We start from the raw sequence: 27,680 nt of genomic DNA on the forward strand, positions 1-27,680 counted from the left end.
CATATGGATAAAGGACTACTGGTGTGTTCTACTTATTTAATTTTTGTTTTTCTTACTTTGTTTTTATTGAGGCATAATTGATGATGGTGCAGTCTTCAGGGCATGGCTTAGAATGATTTTTCCCTCTGTTTATAACTTTTGTAAGAACAAATCAAATCAAGATACAGAACATATCTATCACCCCAGAGTATTCCTTTATGCTTCCTTGGATAGGCCATACACATCCCCCAACGATAACTGCTATTTTGACTTATGTAGTTATAGATTAGTTTTGTCTACTCTTGAGCTTCATATAAATAGAATCATTTGATTTCAACTTTTTGTGCTCAACATATTTTTGAGTGGCGTGTTGTATGGATCAGTGATTTGTTCTTTGTATTGCTGGGCTGAAGTCCATTGTAGGAGTATGTCATAATCTGCCTATCTAGTCTAAGGTTGAGGGACATTTGTGTTGTTTCCAGTTTTTAACTATTATGAATAAAATTGCTTTAAATGAATAAAATTGCTTTAAACATTTTTTTGTGGCAAAATATGCATATGCTGAAATTTATTATCTTAACCATTTTTAGCAGTATAGCTCTTAAATTCATTCACTTGGTGGTACAGCCTCTGAATATTTTTGTCCAAGCATTTTTGGGGATAAATGCACCCCTTTCTCTTGGATACATACGTGTGGACCTGCTGGGTCATTGGTACGTTTCACTTTCTTTCTTCTTCTTTTATTTATTTATTTATTTATTTTTGAGACTTTCATCTGTTTTCCAAAGTGGTTGTACCATCCTGTTCTCCTACCAGTGTTGTATAATGGTTCCAGGAACTATACATCCTCACTGATACTTTGTGTAGCTGGTCTTATAAATTTTAGTCATGCTGGAGGTCTCTGGACAATATTAAAGTGTTTTTCATTGTTAACTTAAATGCGTTACTTGTGGGAATACTAGGAATGACACTGCTGTTTGGTATTTTGTGCAAAAAGATGTATTCTTTACTTTCGATGGGTTGATCGTCTGAAAGGCTGGAATCTGTGTATTCCTTGTCAGATCACAAGCAGAGGTAGTGATTTTGGTATTGTCAAAAAAGGGGTTGTTTTTCCAAATGGGTAAATCCAAGCCGTGGAAACCAGCAGGCAGCCGGATTGAGGGATGTGAACAAACACCAACGTGGCACAGAGGACTCTTTTTTTGGGAACACTTCCCTTTAGTATAGTGTTGCTTTGCCTTATTTTGTATTTAGTAATGATTCATCCAACCACTGGCCTGTTAAAGTAAAGCTCAGGGATTAAGCACTCCTCGCTCCAGTTTGATTTCTCTTCTGGTTTGCATAGCCATTCCCTCCGGTAGGTTCTTTCAATTTCCCAATTTGGAATGCCCTTCCTGCTTCTTTCCAGCTAGATGAATTCTATATACCCTTCAGGGTGTGGCTCATCCTCCATCTGTGAAACTTTATCTAAAACTTTTTTAAAGGCAGGAATTGTACTGTGTGTAATCTTTTAAGTCCTCAATGTCTAACAAGATGCCTCGTCTTCTTTCATGTATGACAATATTTATATCCCCCTCTTGTGAATTTCTGTAGGGTTTATAGCCTGTAATATTCATTTGGCAGTTATATCACCTGTATTTTGTTATCTTTAATGTAAATAGAGTATGATATTAAAAGCAAACAAATGTAACAACTTATATATCTGAATAAGTAAGGTGTTCAAACTTGTCTTCAAAATAATTACCTTGGAAGATTACACATTTAACCTAACATTGTGGTGATCTCATTCTCAGAACATTGCTGTTTTGTTGGTTTTTTTTTTTATTAAGAAGTTGCCTTTAAGGTCTGAGGTACATTCTTTTGACTGTTTTATATGGTGGCTAGTGATTGTATATATATTGTTTATACATTATATATATATATATATATATATATATATATATATATACACACACATACATGTAAGTATTACATATTATATGTTCCATATATATTAGACACTTGTAGAGTGCTGTTAGCCTGGCACAGTTCTGTGTAGGTATGCCTATAAAATGATGAACTCTTTTTTTCCTGTTACTCTAAAGCCAGTTTCACAAATAGAGCTGGAAAATACCATTTTTAAAAAAGATTTTATTTATTTATTTGACAGACAGAGATCTTGAGCCACAGGCAGAGGCTTATCCCACTGAGCCACCCAGGTGCCCCTGGAAAATACCTTTTAATCAGTGACCGTTTTCAGGGTGCCTGGGTGGCTCAGTGGGTTAAGCCGCTGCCTTCGGCTCAGGTCATGATCTCAGGGTCCTGGGATCGAGTCCCGCATCCGGCTGCATTGGGCTCTCTGCTCAGCAGGGAGCCTGCTTCCTCCTCTCTCTACTTGCCTCTCTGCCTACTTGTGATCTCTCTCTGTCAAATAAATAAATAAAATCTTAAAAAAAAAAACAGTGACCGTTTTCTTTGGAATAGGTAGATTTGCATCATTCTAGAATGACTGCTTTGAAAAATGACAAGACTCAATTGTATGTTTAACAAAAACTTTCAAATTCACTTTCACTGCCATCTAGATAGGAAATCATCACATCTAAAGTGCAAGTTACTTGAGGGCATGGAGAACACCATCTTTGTTGTATCCTTCTGCCAGTAGCATTTCTCATTGTTTGTGACCATGGCAGGTACTAAGTAAATGTGTGATAATTCAAGATCATAGAGCCCTTATGCTAGAGGGCTGAGATAATATGATTGTTATCAAGTAACAGTTGGGTCTGTTGGGTAGACCAACAATCTCCGGCTTTGACTTTATCGTGTTCCTCTTTGCTCACTGATTTGTGTGTCACACAGTACAGTAGCTGTTTGTGACCTTCTAGTAACCTGTTTTTCACTTCACTTTGTGGAAGATGGGAATGCCACTTAGTTTGTCTGTAAGTGATTTTTCTGTAGCATGACTCTTCCATTCCCTTTAAAGAGGTGGGATCATCACAGCTCATAGCTGTCATAGTGGTGTTTAGAGTACAGCCAGGGAAATATGCATGGCACCTTAAAATACTTATTACTGCCTTGTTAATGTTATGAAATCTCCAGCTATGCTAGATTTTACATGTCATGACGAAACAAAACTTCAGGCTCCTGCCTTTCCCAGGTCTTATCTTTTAATTAACAAGAGAACCCTGGTAACATGAGTGACAGTTAAACACTCATCCACCCATATGAGGGCTCCTGTTGCTTTGATTTTGTGTCATATGTGTATAGGGCTTTCTCTTTCTTTCTTTCTTGGCACATTTTGTGTGTGTGTATTCAGAATTTCCCTGCCACGTTTGATTTACCTCATTTTAGTTAACCACTGCAGCTGTGCCTGTTGGTTAATTCTTATAATGCCCAGGGTTTACTGAGAATCTTGGAAAGATACAAAGCTGCCCTATTTACTCACCTCATTATTGGTTCTGTTTCTGCTATAGTTGGTTTAAAAAAAATAAAGATTTTATTTATTATTTATTTGTCAGAGAGAGAGAGTGAGAGAGAGCACAAGCAGGCAGAGTGTCAGGCAGAGGCAGAGAGAGAAGGAGGCTCCCCGCTGAGCAAGGATTCCTGACGGGGGACTCGATCCCAGGACTCTGGGATCATGACCTGAGTGAAAAGCATTGGCTTAACCAACACCAACTGAGCCACCCAGGCATCCTCCTGCTATAGTTTTTTTAAAAGACGATAGTTACTTTAAAACCTAGGATTTTTAAACAGCTTTGCTGAGATGCAGTTCACATACCACAAAATTCACCCCTGTAAAATGTTACGGCTTACCGATTTTAGTATATTCACAGTTGGGCAATCATCACCATGATCTAATATTTTCATTACCCTCCAAAGAAACCTTGTACCTATTAGTAGTCACTCTCCATCCCTCTCTTACCAGGTTCTGGTAACCCCCAAGTCTACTTTCTGTCTCAATAGATCTGCTTATTCTGAACATTTCATATAAATGGAATCATATAGTATATGGTCTTTTGTGACTGGCTTTTTTCATGTAGCATGATAAAGGTTCATTGTCTTGGAGCATGTATCAGTCAGTACTCCATTCCTTTTGATTGCTGAATACAGTCCCTTGTATGGGTATACCACGTTTTATTTATCCAAACAATAGTATTTTTTAAGAAGCAATAATAGAGGGATGCCTGGGTGGCTCAGTCGATTGAGTGTCCAGCTCTTGGATTCAGCTCAGGTCCTGATCTCATGACTTGTGGGACTGAGCCCTGCATCGGGCTCCACACTCCACAGGAGTCTGCTTGGATATCCTCTCCCTCTGCCCCTTCCCCTGCTCACGTACTCTCTTTCTCTCTCCTCTCAAATAAATAAGTCTGTTTAAAAAAAATATATTAAATTAAAAAATATATATATGTAATAGCTCCTAGGTGAAGGTTGGGCTGAACAGTATACTGACTACAACGCCTTCTTCACTCTTCTTCAGCTATGAAAAAGCAAGAGAAAACATGTCATTTTATTTGCTGATTAGCATATGAACCCCAGCAAGGTGTCATGGTCCCAACCCAGGGGTATAACTTCTCTAGTGTAATAGCATGGTTTATTTTGAATATCTGAGTGATAATTTCTGCTTACAGGTAGGCTGACAATCTCTGGCTTTGTCTTTACTCCATTTGGCTTTGCTCCCCTATTTATATGTTGCACAGAGCCATGACTGTTTGTGAATTGCTCTGGAGTAATTTACACTGTAGAGGTGGTGATTCTGTTGTGTTTGTGTATGAAATTTTATATATATGTGTCTGTGTGTATGGCAGTGAAACTGGCTTTTTTATTTCAGATCTGTAATTTCACAGATCTTAGGAGATTATATTATATTATATTATATAAAATAGAAACACATTATATATAATTTATATGTATATATAAATTATATATATATAAATATATTTATATATATAAATTTAAAAATATGTATCTACATCAATATCTCTGTCTGTATGGCTATAGATGGATAGATGGTCTTTGACATTTTCAAGACTGTACTTTGAAAGACTTCAGAACCAAATGTCATTCAACCTAAATCCATAATGGGTTATAAACTAAGTGTTCTGTAATTTTGTTCTATGTTCTCATGGGGTCAGAAAGATAAGACTGCCAAATGCTAGCAATCCTACTTAGAATCCTACCTGCTTGTAGGATTTAAAGGAAATGTACGGCCTCAGATGAATGATCTGACACACATGGCAACATGCAGGACTCCTGAGTGCACCCTTCTGTCAGAAAGTAGCATTTGGGAAACAATCTGGGACAAAAGGAAAAGCCTCTGGTACTTCTCAAGTTTTGAAGAGAGAACCCTTTAGAAGTCAGCATGTGATTTTTTTCCCCCTAAATTATTATTTTATTTCTTAATTAGTTTTACTTTGTTTCTTATGCTGTAAGTATTTACAGAATGAAGTGACATGTTTTCCAAGGCAGATCCACCAGAGGATTTTGATTTCTCCCTCCACTGACACCAGTCATGCTGAGCAGGTCTTAATGCCATCCTCAGTTTACCTGCTGTGACCTCTCAGAGAGTGATCACAGTGCTTTTATAGCTGGTCTCAGTTTAAACATGAGGAGCTAGTTGGAAGAAGGCGAGCTGTTTCCTGCTGAGCAAGTTAAGGCTAGTTTCTGGGGTTAAAGTAGAAGTTTCTCTTTGCTCCCTTTCCTTCCCCTTTTGTTTTTCTAGAAAAAAAATTTACAAACTGGTGATCAGAAGGATCTATATGGCTTTTATCGACTATCTCGAAGCTTTTATTGCATAGTTCAAAGCTTTTGTGGGGATGAGTTATTTTGTCATGCAAAAGACCTATAGGAAGTATATGGCAGAATACACATTAAAGAGAGTATAAGGGAGCAGGTGTTTAGTATGCCCATTTTACGTGTAAGGAAACTGAGGCACCACTGAAGGTCATTTAACTTAAACATTCTAACATCTGAAGAAGTGAACATTAAAAACAGTGAGAGAAATATGTCTTTGTTTGAAAACAGAGATGAGCTCTCCTCAAGGCTATGTTTAGCTCTTTTACATGTTATTGTTGGCTGGTGGTAATGGAGAGAGCCTAAACTCTATTCTCTGAACCCCAGCTCTTTAGAAATTTCCTGACTGGATGCTTGAGGATTCAGATACTCACGATCATCAGTTTTTCCCCTTCCACCAGTTTCTGCTGCAACTTCCCTTGGGCTGTTGGAAATGTTTGTTTGATCATAGTATTGCTTAATCATATCATGGATCAGCTTTGAGAGTGAAGGGGCACAAGAGGAGATTCAAGCAAAATGCAGGAACACCCCTGGGGAGCATGCTGGACTTAAAATTTTTAGGGTCCCTCACTTTTTCATTAGGACTGGGGTCAGGTCTAGGAATAATCTTTTTATTTTATTTTATTATTTTTTAAAAGAGATTTATTTATTTGAGAGAGAGAGAGAATGTGCATGTGCATGACCAGGGCAGGGTGCAGAGGGAGAGAATCTTCAACCAGATTCCCCACTGAGCGTGGGACCTGACTTGGTACTCATTTCACAATCCATCCATGAGATCATGACAGAGCTGAAAACAGGAGTCAGATACTCAGCTGACAGAGCCACCCAGGCGCCCCTGCGTTTTAAATAAGCGTCTCTGGTGTTTCTGATGTGGTCAGAAACCACAGGGACCACACTTCTAAAAGCCTTGTGCTAAGTGAGGATTAGGAGGAACTGAATGAGAAACAAAAAGGAGAATTTCCATGGATTGATAAAAGTAAACGGAGAACCATTGCTGCTCCAAATAGGAGCTCAGTAGATCAAGATTGTACTTAAGTGAAAGTAATTTATTTCCAAATTTCCAGTAATAGCATTTGTCACATAGAGTCAGCTTCATCTCAGTAGTCCTAGAAATATTCATTAGCAATTTACAGAAAATCCTGAGATTAAAAAATGCAATTTCTCTTCTGTATACAACACCTGTTTTTAACTCTTTGCTAAAACAAAAACCTTTACTGCTTCTGCTTTGTGGATTCTTTCTTCTTTTCCTTCCAGCAAGTCTGCAGTGCCTTGATATTATCCCAGTAGATAATCTGCTGTCTCAGTGAGGAAACTTGATGATGTGTGCGTTGATGTGGAAGCTAGGATTTGGATATGTCTGAGGTGATGTCACTTTCTCCATCTGGGATTATCACCTCTGTGCTTTCAGCCACATTGGGGATCCGTAATAGATCTAATGTGAGCATCTTCAATAAATGTCCATCCACCTTTGGCAAGAAAGATAGAAACTTCAGCCGTGTTAGATATTTGCTGAACTACTGAGCGCTTAAGTAAATGGGCCATCCAGAGCCTGAATAGCCCTGAGTGAGTATAAGAAACTGCGAGAGTCTCAGTCCTCGGTTTTCAGTGGAACAGATGGAAGCCTCTCAATTACATGAGCTCACATCTGTCTCTCTGATTTGACTGGGTCTGTGCCATAATGTGCTCTGGAATTACTGATTCTGTAATCCTGAGAAAGCATGGTTGAAGTGAGATTGACAGAGACCTAGACCCTGAAGGTTAATGGCACAGAGAGAATGTGAACCTTGGAGAACTAATAGTGAAATATAAATGCCACTGGTTGCAACCACTCATCCATTTTATTTGCCAAAAACCTAATATAGTCTAGTAGGCCCCAAATTAAAGTGTTTCAGTTTTGTTTTATTTCTTCATTAGTCTAATTCCTGTTGACCTTGTGTCAAGGCTAAAACAATTTAGGAGCATTCTAGCATGGGAGCAGTTTTAACAATCATTGTCAGCATGGTTTTAAAGAAAATAGGTTGGCAAGATGCATGTACGTTCTGCAGTCTGTTAATAGCATGACATTATATTTCTTTATTTTGTAAAACCATTAGAACAAGGCTTTGGGAGGATGGATTGAATTTCTAAAATGGCAGAATGTCTGTGGTGAACTTCACTGTTATTTATTTTTCTGGAGTTTGCTACCCCGGTGGGTATTTAGTAATAGCTGGGTCCTTGTCATTCAGCATAGATTGGCTTATCACTAAACAGGGTGGAGGGGCACCTGGGTGGCTCAGTCGATAAGCATCTGCTTTCAGTTCAGGCCATGTTCTCAAGAGTCCTGGGGTCAAGCCCCACATCGGGCTCCCTGCTCAGTGGGAAACCTGCTTCTTCCTCTTCCTCTCTCTGCCTTTTCCCTCCACTACTGCTCACGTTCTCTCTTTCTCTCTCTCGAAAATAAAGAAATAAAATCTTAGAAAAAGGAAACAGGATGGAAAGATAATGGCTTTTAAAAGAGCGTTTGTTATAAAATTTGCATGCCTTGTAAAAGAGGTAAGAATGAGGGTCAGATTTTGTGTAAGCGTCTTTTGTTCCCAAGTCTGAAGGCCATGGAATAGATAATTGGTAATAATAGATTTGAATGAGAAGGCAGCCCACAGACTGGAAGAACAATTTGCACAAATCCTATATATCTGGTAAGGGACTTGAATCCAGAACATATAAAGAACTCTTACACCTCAACAATAACATAGATAGTAACCCAATTTAAAATTGGATAAAGGACTTGAATAGACATTTCTCCAAAGAAGATATACAAAGATATACAAATACAAAGAAGGTATACAAATATACAAAGAAGATATAAAAAAAAAATTTCATGAGCACATGAAAAGAGATTGAACATCATTAGTCATTAGGAAAGTGCAATTAAAACTACAGCGAAGTACCACTTTATACCCACTAAAATGGCTAAGATAAAACAGACAGTAACAAGGGCTGACAGGGATGTGGAGGGATTGGAACCCTCATATGCTGCTGGTGGGATTGTAAATGGCACAGACACTTAAGAAAACAGTGTGCTCGTTCCTCAGAATGTCAAACTTAGGGCTGCCATTTGACTCAGTGATTCCATCCCTAGGTATACACCCAAGAGATTTGAAAACATAGCCTCACAAAAGTTTGTCCGCAGACATCCATAGCAGCATTATTCAGAATTGCCCCCCACCCCAAAGAGGACCAATGCAAATATCCCTTAACCAATGAACAGATAAATAAGATGTGGTAAATCCCGTAGAATGGAATATTACTTGGCGATGAAAAGGAATGCAGTACTGGTATATATATTACAACATGGATTGGCCTTGAAAACATTAGCTGAGTGAAAGAAGCCAGACACAGAAAGCCACAGATATGATTCTACTTATATGAAATATCTGGAATAGGCAATTATAAAGAAACAAAAAGTATGGTGGTAGTTGCCAGAGACTGGAGAGGGGGTATAGTGTGGGTAGTGACTACTACAGGGTACAGTCTTTTTTGCAGGGAAGAAGTATTCTAATGATTGTTGTACAACCCTGTGCTTACACTAAAACTCATTGAATTGGACACTTTAAATGGGTAAATTGTGTGGTATATGAATTATCTCTTAATAAAGCTATTATACAATTTGGAGATTTGAAGGGGAGAATATTGTTTGTACTCTTATTCCATTCATTTGATTATTTGCAAAGTCCTTCATGTGTGATTTGCTTACATGAAAACATTTTGCCAAATATCCTTAGTTTGGTGATGAACCTTACTAATGGCACCTGTAGGTCATCCAATGAATATTTGAGCACCAGGCTTTGTGTCTGGTGCAGGGGGCCCACACTGCTCTTCTCAAGGAGCTGACAGTCTAGTATGTTTTCTTTATAATCAGTACTAGTTATTGTATAAGAAGCAAGTTAGGCATCATGCATGTTGTAAATTAAGGTAGTTTTTTACAGAGAGTAACTTGTGGGTGGGTGTGTTTGGGGCCTGGGGATAAGGATTAGCAGAAGAGGGGGATGGAATTCTAGGTGAAGCTGCCTGCCAAGGGCAGATGTGCAGATGGCAACATAAACTTGTGAGTATGTTGCTTTTCCAGTTGAGTGTCCTCATTGGTTCCCCATTGCCTCCAAAGTAAAGCCCGCACTTGCTTTAGCATGGCTTGGGAGAGGAGGCTGCTACAGAATTTCCATGCAAGAGATCTCTAGTGGTAGCAGTCTGACCGGAAGTGGGAGAAGGCAGGGCTCATGGCCTTGCCTTATGCTTGTCTGCATAGAAGCTAATTTTTCTTATAATGAACATTTATTTGAGGGGGCCTTCGAGGTGCTAAAGCATTTAGATGGCCAAAGCCCAACCTGTCCCCCACCATCACTGTCTTTCCCTGCTTCGTCACTTACTGCTCTTTCACTTTGCCCTGTACATCCCAGGAGCTTGGCGGTGCCATGCTGTTTCCCACCACTCTGCACTGAGAGCTTTTTTGGTCTGCAGGACTTTTTCCTGTACAAAATTCCTGTTCATCCTTCAAGACCCAGCTGGAGCACCATCTGCTCCTTTAAGCCTCTCTGAATGGCATATGACCTTGGGCAACTTGCTAAGCCACTTCTTTGCTTCCATTTCCTCCTCTCTAAAATGAGGCTCGTAAGAATATCTACTTCTCAGTAATTAGGAGGATGAAATGAATTCATGTATATAAGCTTTTGGAACACTAAGTAAATCTTCTGAGTGTCACCTATCGACCTGATTATTCGTTTTGGGCAGAGTGGGGGGCTCCCTTGTCCTTTCACCCTCTGCCCTTACGTGCACTTCCGTTATTAGCAGTAAATACAGGGTGGGAGGGCATTGCAAATTTTTTGGGTTTTTTGTGTGTGTGTGTTTTTTAAGATTTTATTTATTTGACAGAGAGAGATTACAAGTAGGCAGAGAGAGAGGAAGGGAAGCAGGCCCCCTGCTGAGCAGAGAGCCCAATGCGGGCCTCGATCCCAGGACCCTTGAGATCATGACCTGAGCCAAAGGCAGCAGCTTAACCCACTGAGCCACCCAGGCGCCCCGGCATTGCAAATTTGGTGAAAAGTCTCCAGTGTGGTCAAAACCATACAGATAAGGTTGTACCATATGTTAAAGGGGGTGAGGTAGGGAGTGCACATTTACCGTACTTTGTAGTCATTCCAGGGAATCTGTCTTGGGATGGAGATGAGACCACCTGACTTAATGGCCCCTTCTAATGTAAAATCTTTCCTGCCTGAAGAAGCCTCTGTCTTTGGAGGTACTGGGAATGGGTGGGAAGTTGGGGTACAAGGAAGGGACAGGGTAGAATGAGGAAACTGTGGTGAAATCCTAAATCCGTGTGACTTTCTGGCTCCTCCCTAGCCCTGTTGTGACTGTAGACCAGCTCTGCTCATAAACCCAAAAGCCTCGGGCAAGTCTGGGGTGGCCTGCATCAACACACTAAGCATCCTGCATTCAGTTTGTGGAGAAAAATGAGTCTTACTGCTTCACCCAAGACCTCTCAGAATCAGGATCTGTTTCCTTACACACCTGCGGGGCCTACGGAGAAACTCTCCGTCAGCGTAAATGCACTGTTTCAGAGACACCACCAGCTGCAGCAGTCCGTGAACTGCACCACATTTTTTAAATTTTCATTTTTGGAAGTGTGGGAATGGTGTTTGCCCCTTTATACTTTGGGTCACCCACCGCTCTGTACATTAAGGAGGAAGCCCCCGGAGTTTGTTTGTCCTCGGTCTCTGTGTAGCGGGCATACAGGAGCTCCAGGAATGTCTGGTCCATACCTCCGCTGTCTGCACCTCGGATCCAGGGACTCCTGCTGTCAGCTCACCCAGCCTCTGCTGAACCTTTGAAGTGGAGGGCAAGCCTTTCATCTTTGCTCATTTTCACTTAATGACAGCCCGGCCTTTGATCAGCTCAGTTTTCCTCTTTCTTTGGCTTCCTAATGAGTCACTTGGAGGTAAGGAGAGACTTGAAGTGTAGGCCCTGAACCAGCCACAACTTTTATGAGCACAGTGGTTGTTTGACCTTCATATCTTAAGCAAATATGCCAGAGGAGTCACTCCTTCCTGGCCTTTCATTGATAAAATTTGCTCACTGGCTAATGTAAACTTTAAAAGAGGTGGAGGGGTGTAGACAGGATGGGGAGAAGCAGAAGTGAAATGTAAGCAGCATTCCCTTCTGCAGTTTTTAAATTTCTTTAATTTGGGGAAGCCCCCTTTGCCTTCAGACTCCCCTGTAAAACTTCTTAGCGTCACGGAGGTGTATTGTTTTGGGGAAGCATGTCAAATTCTCCATGCTACTGAAATCACTTGTTTTCAGATAAACTGTTAACCACTTTTTAGTTGATTATTTAACAGTATCTTCTCTTGGCACTTGATAGGGATACAAAAAGTTCCCCTTGATTGAGTATAATTTTTTTCATAAGGATCTTATTTCCAATTACTGTTAAAACCTAGGAAACAAATCTGCATTGGTCCTTTCCCCCTCAGACTCACATATCCTTCGGTTAGGCTGCATACGGCTGCCATGCCATTGTTTTTAGTATGAGATAAAAATAAATTTGGGGATAATTACCTTTATCTGTAGATGAAATTAATTGTTTGCCTGTCCAGTAAATCTGCGATGAATGGTTTGATACTCTCTCAAACTGGTTAGTATACTTTTAGACTCCAAGTCCAAAAGTGTTTTAGTTTTTGGGTGGGGAGTGCAAACATCTTTCAGTAATAGCTTATGTAAACTGTAATTAATAAAATTTTTCCATAAAAGGACCCCAAAATATACTGCATACTATGAAAAAAAAACAAACCCTAACAACTGTGTATTAGCTTGACACTAATTTAATGAACGATGTTTAATTTTTTTTTTTAGAATTGGTTTATTTTAACACAGGGTGGATTTCATTTGAGTCTGTTTTAAATCACTGTAAACAATTTTTCTTCTTGGGACACCTGGGTGGCTCAGTTGGTTAAAGTGTCTGCCTTTGGCTCAGGTCATGATCTCAGGGTCGTGGGATCCAGTCCTACATGGGGCTCCTTGCTCATTGGGGAACCTGCTTCTCATTCTGCCTGTTCTGCCTGCAGCTCTCCCTCTGACAAATAAATAAAATCTTCAAAAAAAATTTTTTTTCTTCTCTACGTACCCATTATTGTTTGAGAAGCTTGATATTCTTCACAACTCAGATATTACCCAGGAAATATCTATTAAATGAATTTGGATTATTCATGGACAGTTGGAAACTCTTAGCATAACTCCTGCAATTAAAAACAGTAGACATCTCTGCTCATTTAAAGGAAATGAGTTTTGGTGTGTTGAATTTTTTTGTCTAGCAATAAAAATCATCTTATTAGAATATAAAAATGTCATAACAAAAATGTGGATGTAGAAGGCTAATTAGATTTCTACATCAACCTGGCAAGCCTAAAATACAGACTTACACTTGTAACTCAATCTTTATTTTTCTGCTTCTATATTGATAAGGTTGAAAAAGAGTGTAGCTTTCTGGCTTTTCCAGTTTATGTAGTTTCTCAATTTCTAAAGAAGATCTTTCCTTAAAATGTCTCTTGAACTTGCCTCTTCACTACACTCACAGATGTGAACAGAGTTGCCCTTCCCCCTTCCACGTGCAGTACTGCCTTGTCCCGTGGCTCAGGTGTGTCCATCCTGGAAGTCACTGGCATAGTGTCTGAAGATTTGCTTTAGCTGTGTCAACACTTAAAATGGCTCCCTATCAGATGCTTGTCACACCAAGTCTAAATGTTCTGCCTGTGTTCAAAGCCCTTTATTTATCAGACCCATCTATCTCCTTAGTCCTAACTCTTTACTACTGGAAGGAATGAGCCTTTCATTCCAGTTAGGTTGACCTGTGCACATGTGCACACACATGGCATCATCCTTGCTCTCTCCATTTTTTCAAACAGTTGTCCCCTCCTCGAATACTCCTACCCATCATTTCAAGCATTTAAGTCCTACCTGTTTTTCAAATTCTACTCCTCTATTAGAGCTATAATTAACGTCTTCCTTTTAACTAAATGCCTATTGCTTTGCCTCCTTTTTTTTTAATGTACTAAGTTTATTTTTATCTTCAAATTAATATTTGAACACTTTCTTCAGTTGTACTTCCTAATATGGTAATTATTGATAGAGTCCTATAATAAAAAAAACTCTTTACGGTCCTCAGTTATTACTTTTTTTGTAACTGCTTTATTGAGCTTTGATTCATATAGCACATGATTCACTCAGTTAAAGAATATCTCTTTTATTTCGGCATTTATAATGTTTTTCCTTGTAGTTATTTATCTCCATGACTTATCACTCCTATAGAACTACAGTTCCTTGAGGCAGAGACCAGATCTGAAAACATCTTTCTTTGTATTTTCCTCCATTCCTGGCATAGTACTCCAAACATACCAGGCACGAAAATTTTTTTGAGTGAAATGTATCCCTTCATTTCTTCTGCCAGCTCTAACATCTCATACTTTTTTTCAACTGGGGCTAACATCAACAGTTAGCAATTAGCCTTAAAAATAAAGGCTCCACATGTCCATTTCTGGGATGATAGGCCGGGATACAAATCCCACTTTAATTATCATTGTGGGATGAGGATCATCTCAAGAACAGAGCTTGGGTGGCAGCTTTCAGAGCAAAGGAGACCAGACTAAGGTTGGCCCCTGGAACCTGGGTCTGTCCAGTGGCCTGTTGGCTTACCAGCTTGGTCCAAGCTTCTGTGAAGCAGTGCTCCCATTAGGTGATGTGATTAAGAACACAGTGCATGACCCAGAGAGCCAGGTTGAGAGATATTTTAAAGACTGTAAAAACCTAGGAATACTGACTTGCCAAGGAGGATCTTGCTGAAGAAGGTAGGATTTGTACCCTAGCCCAGACCCGAGTGAAAGCGAGGGTATGGTTTAGATAGGTGGGAGGGGAGATGGAAGGCCATGCCCAGCAGGAGGGATCGGCACGTGCAGTGAAGTTTGGGAGAAGTAGTGAAACCCAGAGAGAGACACACAAAGCTAGAGGCTGTGGAGGTCTAGACTACCAGTTTGAAGAATTTCAGACTTTATTTCAGCAGTCCAGTCCCTCCGGGATTTTAATCTCTCATGGCTGAAGACTCTTGGCCCAAGGTATAGGTGATATGAGAAGGAAGAATTGAAACACGAGGTTAGTTCCAGTAGCTTTTGTTTGCCTGAGTTATACAGATCACTTATTCAACAGATATTTATTGAGTACCTGCTATATTCCAGGGAGAGTATAAGCCAACCCCTGATAACACTGGGTATTTCATGATATATTTTTTTCATTGTCTTTTTTAAAAAATAAAGATTTGAGAGAGGCATAGTGTGCACACATGAGTTGGGGGAGGGCCAAAGGGAGAGGATCTTCAAGTGGACGTCTTAATGAGCACAGAGCCTGACACGGGGCCTGATCTCACAACCCATGAGGCTGTGACCTGAGCCAAAGCCAAGAGTTAGACGCTCAACTGACTGAGCCACCGAAGCGCTCCTAATTGTCTTTTATATGAAAATATTATATCCCAAATCAGACTTGTGCTGATTTGTAATCAGAAACTTTATGTTTGATCCAGCTTAGCTCCGGTCTCTTGTATAACAAATAAGAAGTGCTTAATAAATGAGCAAATGATTGAGTGATAATGACAAGATGCGTACACCCCTTGTTACTACAGCGGGGAAAGGCCACTTTTTCATAGTGGAGACATCTGTGGATGCCATCTTAAGCAAGTAATCAAGCTTAGCTTCACCAGCAATGGGGTAAAGTGACACCAGGTGCCTCCCAATGTGAGTCGGTGAGATGTGCACAGTATCCCCTCCCTAGTATCTTGGCAAAAAATGTTCAACTTGATTGTAATTGTGAGAAAATCTCATCAGGCCACAGTAAGGTGTAGGACAGCTAATTGGCCTTGTTTTTTTTTTTTTTTTTTTTTTTAAGATGTATGTATTTCGGAGAGAGAGAGCATGCATGAGCAGGGATCGGGGTAGAGGAGCGGAGAGAGAGAAAGAGAGAGAGACAATCTCTGCTAGACTTCCTGTTTCAGCTTGGAGCCCAAGTGAGGGCTCGATCTCACAATGATATCATGACCTGAGCTGAAACCAAGAGTTAGACACTCAACTGACTGACCCACCCAGGCATCCCTGGTTTGGATCATTTTTAAATGCAGTGCCATGAAAGAGGAGGAAAGATAAAATTCCTTTAGATAAAAAGAAAGTAAAGAGGCATGACAGCTACATACAGCAGTGTGAGGTTCTTGATTTTATCTGGATGCTCCCACCACTTCCCCATGGTCTCTGAAAAGAAGGCATTCAGGTCAGAAAATCTGAATATGCATATATGAATTGGATATTAGAAAATGGTAGTTTATCCGCTTTCCCTTGTTGGGTGCAGTGATGGTATTGTAGTGATGAAGAGGAAGGTCAGTGTTCTTGGAAGACAATTGTTGGAGTGTTTGGGGGTGAAATATGATATAGTACACGTTACTTCAAGTACTTAACAGCAGTTAGAGCAAAAAAATTTAAAAAGTGTATGTGTGTAGGAAAAACACTGACCAGATGCTTAGATGTACGGGGTGGGATGCTCCTTGTTCATTCAACTTTTGGTGGCTTTAAAATGTTTTTGAAATAAAAAGTTGGAAGAAAATGACTCAAATACCTAATTCTTTCACCAATAAAGTTTACAGAATGTTACTTTAAGTGGCTTGTTTTACAGTCTTCCTGGTTATTAGGCACTTCAATTGTGTGCACGCCTGAGTTCTTAACGCCGCTTTCACTCTCCCAGTCTTGGGTGTCACTCTCTCAGTATTTGAACTGCGTCCTATTTCAATCCTTGGGAAATTCAGTCTGTGGCTTCTGAAACCAGCATGTTTAGCAATGATAAGTAATACAGTGAGTTAATGCATCTCTGTGGGATAACAGCATGGCTTTCTGAGATATTTGATGGAGGATGTTTGTCCCATCTTTTTTTTTTTTTAATATTTTATTTATTTATACGACAGAGAGAGGCAGAGAGGCAGAGAGGCAGGCAGAGAAAGGAGGAAGCAGGCTCCCCGCTGAGCAGAGAGCCTGATGTGGTGCTCAATCCCAGGACCCTGGCATCATGACCTGAGCTGCAGGCAGAGGCTTTAACCCACTGAGCCACCCAGGCACCCCTCATCTCATCCTTTAAATGGAAATGTTATCTGATAGAATTAAACACAGTACAGTACATGGCCTCTTTTGGGCTGGGAACTTTTGATAAGTTTTCAGTGATTCACACAAAAGTCCTTGAAGGTAGATGAAGAAATGGGGGCTCATGAGAGAGGTGAAGAGACTTTGCCAAGATCACTTTTTCTGATTCCCAAACCCTCTTCTGTAGAGTTTCTCTACTGGGTTAGTGTAGTGAGGGGTACCGAAAGACGTGAGGTACTCCTGCCCATGGGTATGGTGTTATAGGGTTAGCTGGGCACCGGTAGACTCTTCTATAGGCAGACTGTGATGAGTCTATTCCAGAGGTTATGGGGTATCAGAGGAGGGAAGGTCTCCAGGCTCACCTTTCCCTCCCAACATTGTGTGTGTGTGTTTTTTTTTTTTTTCTTTTCCCCTTTCCTCCTTCAGTGGTCAGTGATTTATCATAAGGCTTAATCCTCCAGAAGCTCCTGGCCCAGTCATACTCTCCAGAATTCCTTTCACGTGAAGAATGTTTTGAGAACGCAGATACTAGCATATTACCTTCGATGTTTAACCTGTTGCACACCAGAGGTCTTAAAGAGAGAGTTTCTTTGGGTATTTTTCCCCACATACATTACCCACTTCCATTTACCATTTCCTCCACAGCTTAATTTCTCTATTTTATGGCAACTAGAGTCCCTCAGGAGGCAGCTCAACTGTTGAAGAGGCTAGAACAAGCCTTTTTCACTTCAGCTTGTTTGGTGATTCCTTCTAAACATTTATGAGCTCTACCATGGAGGAAATTGAGCCTGATTCTAAGACCATCTGTAAAATCTGTAATTCTCCTCCTTCTCATTAGCAGTAACTTGTCACAAAAGTAGTTTTTCTGGTAAATATAGTGAAGAATTTCTGCTGTTATAGGGTCTTATCCATTAAGGAAGTTTCTGGACGTTTGGGACTAAAAGGTTCTTAGGCTGCCTTTATTGGGTCACATGTTGGTGCTGGACCCTCTGACAGGGATTTGCGAGGAACTGTGACACATTATGTCGATGTTCTAATATCCAGGCAGACACAGCCCTTCCGGCTTCATTGGTAGAGGAAAGCAGTGCTTACACCCCGAGACTGGGCTTCCTGATTGACTTTGAATCCTCTGCAGCTCAGTCAGAACCACACTAGGGTTGGAGGACCAGGAATAGAAGTTGGTGTGGTCACTGGTCTGGCTCAGGAAACCAAGGACACAGACAATTGTTAGATCTTTTGAGTCCCAGTTGTGATTTATGAAAGCCGAAACCCAGCCTGATTCTGAAATCTAATCTTTAGCCTCATTGTGTTGTTGCTAGATACCTGAATTTTTCTTTAAGCTGAAGTGATACGTATAATAAGACATTAATTTCAGTTCTCTTACTTGGTGGTAATTTCACCGAGGTTACAGTATTTTTAAAAAAGATGTATTTATTTATTTGAGGGGGGTGGTGGGGGCAGAGGGGAAGCAAACTCCCCACTGAATGGGACCCCCACCCGCTCAGTGGGGCTCAGTCATGGTCTGAACGAAACCAAGAGTCAGCTGCTTAACTCACTGCCTGAACCACCCAGGCGCCCCTGAGATTACAGTGTTGCATATTCCCTGAAGCTACTGTTAAATTGTAAAGTGAGTTCAGTAGAGCAAATGAGGTTGCAGGGATTTTCTTTTTTTAATCCCCAAAACAACAAAATTATTTTAAGCGGTATAAAACGTAATTAAATGAATAGCAACATATGGATGTGAATATAATAATTTTTAATTGTCTTCAAAATATCTTCCGTTAGTGCTTTTTTATATTCAGATTAACCTTTCTAGTCAATTTATTTAACATATATTGTCTATTCAGAACGGAGTTTGAGAATTCTAGACATTTTAGTGTTCCCCTGGGTTTTTTTTTTTTTTACCCTTTTTATACCAGTCCTTATAGAATTATAGATGTTTAAAACCATTAAGGATTGAGGACACCAGCTCCCCCACCCCAACCCCCGCCCTTCCACATGCACCAGCACTGTCTTGGAGCAGGTACTACCCAGACCTGCTCTGCAGGGTTCTCTTCTTCACCTGTGCAGCTAAGAGAACACCCTGCTCATTTGTGCTGAAGCTCTACACTTTTCCTGGAGCCCAGCCAAGATGTCCACTCTCTCTCAGTGCTGACCCATTGGTCTCCTCTCCTCTGTGACTTCTAATCCCAAAGCAGCATCCATGCATCTTGAGCAGTCCTGCTGTGTTGGGTGAGCTGGAATAGATGAGGTAGCTGGAACTGTTTGGTTCCAAACTGAACAGCTTTCTCCTTGCAAACAGACAAGGGTTTTACACCTGTCCTCACCACTCTTCTTCCCTTCCTACTGTTCTTCCCTGCCTAGTTGGTCCTCCTTGTGCTCTTCAGCTCTGGCGCCATAACAAAGCACCCCAGACTGGAGGCTTAACAAGTGTTTGTTGTGTCACGGTTCTGGAGGCTGGAAGTCTGAGGGCAGGAGGTCAGCAGGGGCGGTTTCTTCTGGAGCCTCTATCCTTGGCTTGCAGATGGCGGTCTTCATGTTAATATGGTTTCCTTCTGTGCGTGTCTGTGTCTTCATCTCTTTTTAGAAGCATACCAATTTACAGGATTAGGGCCCACCCTAATGACCTCATTTAACCTTAATTATTTCTGTAGAGACCCTGTTCCAAAATACAGGCATATTCTGAGGTACTGGGGTTAGGACTTACAAATTTTGGGGGTACAAAGCTCAGCCCACAACACTGCCCTTTTGGACTTCCCCTCCTGCTCTCTCTTCCTTCGTCCCACTTTTATTTTATTTTTTAAAGATTTTATTTATTAATTTGAGAGAGAGAGAGAGAGTTAGCTAGAGAGCACAAGCAGAGGGAGCAGCAGGTGGAGGGAGATGAGGGAGGTGCAGGTTTTCCACTGAGCAGGGACCCTGATACAGGGTTCAATCCCAGGACTCTGAGGTCATGACTTGAGCCAAAGGCAGACGCTTAACCCACTGAGCCACCCCAGGTGTCCCTCCCACTTATTTTCCTTAACCTGATAAAGCATCCTGCATAGCTATAAAGAATATGAAAATGGAGGGATCTGAATGCCGTGTTTCTCCTTCCAGCTCTTCTCTGGGTCAGCTCTATGACCTTGAGCAGCTCACTTAATTCTTGAAACACTAGTTTCCTCAGCTACAATTCAGGAATCATTCTTCCCTTCTTGCAATATAAGACTCTAGTAAGAAAAAAACCAGAGTTACAGATCCTATTTTTAAATGCTTTAAAAGTAAAATATACTGACATAAGATACAGGAAAGCTCAGACGAAGTGTAATGTTTACAGGATTATTTGGATTACTTGAAATTCTGATTACAATGGGGTATGTTTCAACTCCACGTTTACTATGTTTTCTTACCCTTAATCATATTATTAGCAGCCAGCAATATACCGTAAGCATTTTTCTTTTTTTCCTGAGCAATCTTTTTGTTGCTCTGAAAAGACCAGAGCTGCTCAAATCATACGCAGCTGGGGGTCTGGCCTCCCCTGCCTGGCTGACTGTACAAGAGTGACCTTTCACTGAGGGTTGGCCTCCAGATGGGAGATTGGGCTCTGCAGGTCTCCTGCTGTGGCACTGGGCTCCCAAGAGTGGCGGTGGGAAAGGGGTGGGGGCGGGGTGGGGGCGAGGGGGCGCGGTCACTGAGTTGTAGAATCAATTGTAATCCCTGCTCTGCTGGCAGACACTACGTCACGTCTTTTATCTCTGCTGGCTCACCCGGGTTTCATCATGTTGCCTAACAGCCCTCCTCACAAAAAGAAAAAAAGGAACCAGAATGGGGATAGCCACCAGTTGAACTGTGTGAAAGAGGTTGACTTCACGGTCTTCTCTCCAGCTGCTAGTCCCTGAGACAAAGAAGTATTATTTGAAAGAGAACGAGTAAGCCCGGGGCTGCTGCCCTGCACAGTCTTGAGTGTGAGAGGAGAGTGCTGCTGTTTATCTGGGTGACTCTTGCCAGTAGGGTGATGTCAGTCTGGTGGCCGTGGGCTGTGGTCAGACAGGAGACATTTCCACGTAGCCCAGAGGCTTGTGGGTGTGGGGGGAACCGAGCTGTGGTTTTACTTTGATTTAGGTTCAAACATGATAAAAGGGCTGGGGGTGGGGAGTAGAACATCAAGTCTTAAACACCACAACGATTTAGATTGTGGAAGAAAGCTTTGGAGCAAGGAAGGCAATACAGATTTTTGTGAAAAATCTATCCTTAAAAATTACAGCAAGATACTTTTTCTGTTTTTCCTACAGTCATTACCTTCCCCTTCTCTGAAAACACAAACACTGCCATTTCAGCCTTGTATTATTTGACTAATCTTCAAAAAAAAGACCCAAAAAATGCCTTGATTTTGATTAATTCCTCATGAGGCTTGCCACAGTCTTTTTTTTTTTTTTTAAGATTTTATTTATTTATCTGACAGAGATCACAAGTAGGCAGAGAGGCAGGCGGGGGGTGAGGGGGTGGGGGAGTGGGAAGCAGGTTCCCTGCTGAGCAGAGAACTGAGGCCATGCTGGCTTGATCCCAGGGCCCTGGGATCCTGACCTGAGCCGAAGGCAGAGGCTTTAACTCACTGAGCCACCCAGGCGCCCCTAGTATACTTGCTTTTTAATTGCATCTCCTTCAAGGATGAGGTAAATTAGGAATACTTAGTGGGGTCTGGTTTTTTTTTCCCCTATTGTGTAAAGGGTGCCCTATAAAAGTTGACTATTTCTTGATCAGTGGTTAGAGTGTAACTTAACTTCGGAAGATGTGCATTACGTAGAACAGAGATCTTTCGAGCTGAAGTTAAGCCATCATGGCCATGTAATCAAACCGTTTAATTCTATAAATGAAGAAGCAGAGCTAACAAGGTGGATGCTGTTTTGAGGGCTCTGCAGTTGGGTTCCATGTGTATCCATTCTGAGATGCACCATTATCTTGTTGTCCCACTAAGAAAGAAACTGCCTTGCTTATTAAAATATGCCAGTTGATTGTTAAGACAAACTCAGGCTTAGCTCTATTAAAATGTAGGAAGTAAAGCGTCTTGTTAGAATCTTTGCAGGATTCTGAAACGAGGCCCCAGAGCTTGCTTCTCCTTCTGCCTGCAGCTCTCCCTGCTTGTGCTCTCTCTCTCTCTCTGAGACAAATACATTTAAAAAAGTTAAAAAAAAATACCAAATACATTTTGAAAATTGAACGTCCTTTGTTATAACCAGAATTTTTTTTTTAAAAGTTAAATTGACAATTGTAATGAGGGCAACTTGAGAAACTTGAAACACCAGGCTACTGAGATCTCCTTTCTCCTGCTTAATCCTGAAAAAGAGAGATAATCCTTTCTTCCTTTTCATTTACCAAGCCATTGTGAAATTTAGAATGCACGTTAATTCAAGAGCAAAAAGTCCTTTACACCTCAAGGTAAGTTCCTTTTGGCGTGTATTCTTTCCTCCCCTGCTTGTGGTCAGGGTCTGTATAAGTTTCATCAGTTGTCTCTGCGACAGCCCTTCACACAGCCTTCAGCATGCAGCAGGCGCTCACACATGCAGTCCAATTACAAGCCGGGCTGACGCTTAACAGAACTCTGATGAATCCAAGTGCCTCCGTAACCTCAAGCGGTTCCTTTCCTGCTTTGCCTTTTCTTAACTTAATAATATTAAAAAAAAAAAAAATTTGACTTCAGCATTGTAGAGAGCTTGTAGCTGTCATAGCAAAAGGTTGATTTTTTATTCCAGGAGAAATAAATGAATAGATGCTTGTTCTTATGTAACAGTTCAGTGTGAAAAACCTGAGGCAGGAAAGGAACTAATAATATTGGAGGGTTTTTTCATCTACTTATAAATATATTTTTATTTTTAGGGGTAATATTTTTATTGAGATATTCACACACCAGTGTAATTTTCACCCATGTAATTTTCACCCATGTAACATATACAATCCAGTGGTTTTTAGTATATTCACAGAGTTCAGCAACCACTACCACAGTCCATGTTAGAACATTTTCATCGATCATCCCCGAAAGAAGCCCTGCATTCACGGGCAGTTACTTTCCAAATGGTGTAACGCCTCCCCCCACAACAGTCACTATTGTACTTTTTGCCTCTTCACATTTGCCTATCCTGGACGTTTCATGTCTGTGGAGTCAGGCAGTATTTGGCCTTCTGTGTCTGGCTTCCTTCACTTCTACTGTTTTCTAGGTTCATCTGTGAATCAGTACTTCATTACTTTTTATGGCTGAATAATGTTCCATCATATGGATAGATTACATATTTTCTGTACCAATGTGTCACTTGCTGAGCATTTAGGGTTTTGACTGTCTTATGAATAATGTTGCTCTGAACATTCATTGAAGTTTTTATGTGAATACGTGTTTTAATTTCTCCTGGTTAAATGCCTTGGCGTGGAATTGCTGGCTTATATGGTAACTCTGTGTTTAACCATTCGAGGAACTGCCCAGAATTGTTTTCCACAGCAACTGCACTGTTTTGCATTTACACCAGCAGTTCATGAGGGTCCCAGATTCCTCACATCCTTGTCAACACTTGTCACTTTCTGTCTTTTTTTTTTTTTTTTTTAAGATTTTATTTATTTGTCAGAGAGAGAGCGCGAGCTGAAAGTGAGCACAGGCAGACAGAGTGGAAGGCAGAGTCAGAGGGAGAAGCAGGCTCCCTGCGGAGCAAGGAGCCCGATGTGGGACTTGATCCCAGGACGCTGGGATCATGACCTGAGCCGAAGGCAGCTGCTTAACCAACTGAGCCACCCAGGCGTCCCACTTTCTGTCTTTTGATTATAGCCCCACTAGTGTGTGTAAAGTGGTATTTTTTTTTAAGATTTTATTTATTTATTTGACAGAGAGAGATCACAAGTATGCAGAGAGAGAGAGGAGGAAGCAGGCTCCCTGCTGAGCAGAGAGCCCGATGCGGGACTCGATCCCAGGACCCTGAGATCATGACCTGAGCCGAAGGCAGCTGCTTAACCCACTGAGCCATCCAGGCGCCCTGTAAAGTGGTATTTCATTGTAGTTTTGATTTCTGGTTTCCTGACCATTAATGAAGTTAGACATCTTTCTTTTTTTATTTTATTTTTTTTAAGATTTTATTTATTTATATGGCAGACAGAGATCACAAGTAGGCAGAGAGGCAGGCAGAGAGAGAAGAGGAAGCAAGTTCCCCGCTGAGCAGAGAGCCTGATGTGGGGCTCGATCCCAAGATGCTGGGATCATGACCTGAGCTGAAGGCAGAGACTTAACCCACTGAGCCACCCAGGTGCCCCTAGACATCTTTCTATGTACTTATTGGCTGTTTGCATATCTTTCTTTGAGAAAAGGCTATTTAGATCTTTTCCTGTTTTCAAATTGAGTTATTTTTAGATCTTTTCCTATTTTCAAATTGAGTTATTTTTATTGTTGAGTTTTGAGAGTTCTTTATATATTCTTAAATCTTTTGAAATTTCTTATTTTATGGCATCTTTGATCTTTAACATATCCTGTAACTCTCTAATATGGGCACCCCATTGCCCCGCCTCACTGAGTCCTTCAGGCAGTGTTTACCACCCATCTACTATGTGGAGGGTACTGTGCTCTGCATTTTCAAGCATATAAAATGAATTAAACGTCCCCTGCTTCAAGGAGCACAAAACCAAGTAGGAAGGCAAGTATCATAGGGATACATTTCTGTGGGTATTCAGAAGTGATGACTTTTAGATTGAGCAGTCAAGGAAGACAACCTGAAGGAGGAGGCATTTTAAGTGGCCTTTGCTGGTTGCATAGAATTTAAGTATAAAAGATCAGAGGAAAAAACTGAGCAAAGGTCTTGGGGTTAGATGGTGAGATCCCTGAGCTGTGGTGTCCAGTCTGGTTTAACCTCTAGGGCTGACACTTTGAGACCTTACAAAGGGGGATACTAGGAACAGAGACTGGGAATGCCGTGGGGCCACCTGTTGGGTATGAATGCAGAAGCAGCCTGGAGTTTATTTCATCAGTGACTGTTTGGGGTCCTGCTGGGTTGACATAGCCAGAATGCTGCCATGGAAGACTGAGTTTACAGAAATCTGTAGGTTGATGGGGGTGGGGGTGGGGGTCACTAAAAGCAGCACTGCCGTGTTTCTGGCTTGGGAACGGAGAAGTGCTTTAGAGGCCAAGAAGGCCTGTAGTTTAGGCAAAGCCGTAGAGGGAAGTGTGTGCCCATATTCACCTCGCCCTCAATACAGTGCCAGTGTCCTGATTCCCAGACTATGTGTTCTCTTCAGTTTTTCTAAAATAATTTTAACCTTCCTTTGCCACCTAGACCATAATAAAAGCAAATCCCAGTTTGTAATACAGGATGTTGCTCTAGGGTCCTTGAGTGGAGGCCCCTAAATGAACGATGGTACATAACTGAAAAAACCTATTTCTATACTTGTAACTGTGAATTTCTTCCCTTCTGTCTGTGGTTTCTTTGCTCTGACCATGTGTGGGCCTTTCACAGTGTTTATGAGGGGATGTCACTCTGATGGGCAGAGGCCATGGCTTCTTGCTTATGGTAAACCATTCACTTTCTGAACCTGAGCAGCTCCTTCCATGTCTAGGGGCACAGTTTTCTCTGTCCAATGAGGGAATTCAAGTGTCCAGGGCCCCTTCCAGCACTAACAACATGCATGTCCCTTGTCTGTAGGGGATTTAGTATAGTTTGTCCTAGCCCTTAGGGGAAAAGAACCACCTGTGGTTCCTCTGTGGGTAGTTTACCTATCAGGTTAGAAATCCCAGTGTTTCCAAAGGATTCTTGTGGACTTTCTTCTTTCTATGTCAGACACCAGCCACTCAGTCTTAAAGATAAGATGGGCATCTACTTGATGAGCTTCAACTGCCAACAAGCACAAACAAGCTTATATTACGATGGGAATTGGGGAGGGCGGTGGGAATGTTGTTCTCACTCAGAGTTTTGCCTTTTGCATAGCAGTGTGTGCGCGTGTTGTACTGAGCAACTCTTCTTTTTTTGGAGTGATTTGAATTTGGTGCTGTGGTGGCAGGTTTCCATGGCAACAGCTCTTGCTACACATCTGGCATCTGATAAAATGGTTCCCAAAGCCCAGGGGTCCACACAGAGCCCAAGTGCTCCTCATCTCTGTTGAACCTGCCAAGGATGTGGAGAAACACAGGGAGGAGGGCATGGTGGCTCTGTGCCATTTTGATGAGGCTTGATTTGCAATTGCCGAGTTCCTGGGGGTATCGTCAGGGTTCCTCCAAAAGTTAGCTGAGCTACTGACACTTTACATTAGAAACGTCCTCTCCCTTTTCTGTGGAGGTGGAGGGTACAAGAGAGGGGAGCATATTTGAAAAGAATATTTTATGATTTATCACAATATAAATACTAGTATGGCTTTTTATTTGCTTGCATTTTTTTTTTTAGATTTATTTATTTATTTGAGGAAGAATGGGCAGAGGGAGAGTCTAAAGCAGACTCTGTGCTGAGTGTGGAGCTCACATAGGGCTCTATCCCATGGCCCTGAGATCATGACCTGTGCCCAAACCAAGAGTCGGATGCTTAACCGACTGTGCCACCCTGGAGCCCCTGTTTGCTTGCTTTTTTAAACCAAAAATTCATAAATAGGAAGTAGAGGACAACCAAAAATTCTACTGAATGTCCGAGTGTGGCAGGCCAGCATATGGCCTGTTTTTAGGTATTTCATTTAAAATGGAAAGTTCCAGTTTGCTTTGGGGCCAAAGTCTCTAAAAGAAATCCTGCCTGGAGGTGTATTATGGGGTCACTGTATATTTGCTAGTTTATATCTTGCTGACTAAATTGGCAAAAGTTTTATTTTTCCTGGTAAACATTCAGGAGGCTTTTCCCTCACTCCTCTCCCTAACAAAATCATATTTGTCATATGTGTATGAAGGAAACGACTGTTAAAACTGTCCACACATCTGTGATGATATGAAAATTAGTGGCGGCAAACAAAGATTTCCTTTCTTAGGTACCACAGGGTCTCAGATGAAGTTGACTTTGCCCTAATATTTCTTTCAAATTGTGACCAAGTGAAAACAAAATTGGCCATGCCTTAGAGGCCAATATGAATGAATAGTAACATGACAAAAGGGTTATTATTTGTGAAAAACTTAGGTACCCCTCATATGACTTAGAAAACTAGAAGTTTTCTCTTCAAGTATAATTCTTATTTATAAATTTTAGGTATAAAACATTTATTACAATAAAGGATTATGTTTATTTTAGTTAATAATGAAGCACAAAGTAATTACTTAGTACAAAATCTTTTTAATTACAGGAATGAAAAGCTCCAAGATGTTGAATCAAATCACAATGTGGATTCTAATTTGAGTGTTTAACTTTGAAAGTGTTTGAGAACTGCACCTGTGTATTAAACTCATGACAAATTATATGCAGATACTTTGTGCTGATAATAAAAAATATATTTAATGTGCCATTTTTAGTGTTCTGTAAGAATGAAATGTTTATTTTTCATTAAGCAGTGTGTTTTCATTTCTCTTAACATTTTGAGCAAATATGTGAATTATTAACCCATAAATTTTCCTCATTCTTTAAAAAAAATAACATACCAAAATTGTAATAAAAAAGTAACAGGCAAGAAAAGTGAGTTTCTAGTCGTGATCTAATGAAGCCTGTGTTAGGTCATTCTCTTCTAGGTATAGAGTCCAATACCCACACATCAAAAGATCTTTGTTGTTTTAAATTAACTTTTGAGATGGTTTGTGGTCAGTACTTTTACCCATCTGTTACTTCATTGCAACTTTTAATTTTA

General features: G+C 40.9%; 1 protein-coding gene across 5 annotated transcripts in view; it reads left to right on the plus strand.

The window, feature by feature from the left end:
• VGLL4 (vestigial like family member 4) overlaps positions 1 to 27,680 on the plus strand; it is a 154,097-nt gene that overhangs the window by 83,779 nt on the left and 42,638 nt on the right. The gene's annotated exons all lie outside the window — the stretch shown is intronic.

This window comes from Mustela nivalis (genome assembly GCF_964662115.1).
Source record: "Mustela nivalis genome assembly, chromosome: 1".
Lineage (NCBI taxonomy): Eukaryota > Metazoa > Chordata > Mammalia > Carnivora > Mustelidae > Mustela > Mustela nivalis.